Source organism: Otolemur garnettii, unplaced genomic scaffold, assembly GCF_000181295.1.
Source record: "Otolemur garnettii isolate 467f Iridium unplaced genomic scaffold, OtoGar3 scaffold00018, whole genome shotgun sequence".
NCBI classification, from domain to species: domain Eukaryota; kingdom Metazoa; phylum Chordata; class Mammalia; order Primates; family Galagidae; genus Otolemur; species Otolemur garnettii.
The window spans coordinates 1,246,377-1,247,695 of record NW_003852413.1 but is presented as its reverse complement, the minus strand read 5'-3'; the positions used below and the strand labels follow the sequence as shown (position 1 = coordinate 1,247,695).

At 58.9% G+C, this 1,319-nt stretch overlaps 1 protein-coding gene across 4 annotated transcripts in view; it reads right to left on the bottom strand.

Moving 5' to 3' along the window:
- The window catches only part of MCRIP1 (MAPK regulated corepressor interacting protein 1), a 10,786-nt gene that overhangs the window by 8,915 nt on the left and 552 nt on the right, over nucleotides 1-1,319 (bottom strand). Inside the window, exon 1 of one of the 4 annotated variants that reach the window (XM_023511042.1) lies at nucleotides 509-681. The exons of the other annotated variants lie outside the window; for them this stretch is intronic. The gene's annotated coding sequence lies outside the window, so the exon portion shown is untranslated. Of the gene's footprint in view, nucleotides 1-508; nucleotides 682-1,319 lie in introns of those variants that run through there. 4 annotated transcript variants of the gene reach the window in all.

The following is a 1,319-nucleotide window of genomic DNA, read 5'->3' as shown; positions in this document are numbered from 1 at the left end:
TTTAGGAAGACTCAGGTGCTGAAGCTCACCTTCTCCAAATGTTCCCAACATTTTACACCCAGTGATCCCCGTTTACGTGTTTGGGCTGTTGGTCAAGCTGTCTCCTCTGCCCAAAACTACCCCACTCATCCTCAGGAGCAGCACTGAATGACCACCTTCTCTGGGAAGTCTATTCTGGGGCATCATGTGGAGGGGCAGGACCTGGACAGCTGGTAACCACAGACATGCTGTGGGGCCCGCTATCCCGCGCGGCCCTGTGCTCCTGCCGTGGTCGGGGTCAGCAGCCACTGCCCAGTGATGTCCTGAGAGCAGAGTAGTAGCCGGTCCCTCCCCGTTTAGGTCGCGGACCCAGAGTGGCGTCCCGCACGGGGAGCCCACGAACACGCGGAAAGCGGAGTGACAGACGGAAAGGAAGAACAGAGGAGCCTGGATGGCGCGCTCCAGGGCTCAGGAGGCATCCTCAGAAACGTTCCCTTGGGAAAATGGAGACAGGAGGACGTTTGTCAACCTGAGCAACCGCAGCTTCAGACAGCGAGCGTCCGGCAAGGGCCAGTCCCCGGCTCGTCCCTCCGGAGTTCCACGTCCTGCCCGTGCGGAGCGGGAAGCGGCGGCGCTGCCCGCAGACACCGGAGTCCGGGCGGCGCCCTCCCAGCGCCCGGCCCCGGGCAGCCGAGCAGGAGGGAGGCGGGGCGCGGGGCGGCCCAGGGTGCTGAGCCAAGGCTCATGTGATTCTCTTGCCTCAGCCTCCCAAGTAGCTGGGACTACAGGTCTCGGCCACAACACCTGGCTATTTCTTTAGAGACGAGGTCTGGCTGAGCCTGTCTTGAACCTGTGAGCTCAGGCAATCCAGCCACCTTGGCCTCCCAAGTGCTGGGATTACAGGCATGAGCCACTGAGCCTGGCCTGCCTGGCTATTTTTTAGAAAGGAGTGGGGGTGTCTCACACTTGCTCAGGCTGATCTTGAACCTATGAGCTCAGGTTATCCACCCGCTTCTGTCTCCTGTAGTGCTAGAATTACAGGCGTAAGTCTGAGGAAATATTTACATTTTCTTAAACTCCATTTTCCCTTCACGTTCTGTGTCTTTTTCAGCCAATGAGGCTTCTACTACCCAGATACCAGTAGGTTACTGCATTACAGCCCCAGAGGCCTGCTGGTCCTTGGAGAAACCCAGGCAAGGGTGTCTGCCCTGCCTCACCTGTCACCCTCCTTCTTGGGTGATGGCTGCACAGCAGGAGACCTGAGCCTGTGCACCCACCTCTGCATCTCTGTCCTACTCAGAAACCTCAATATCCTGACTCACCCCGATTCCAGCCACGTC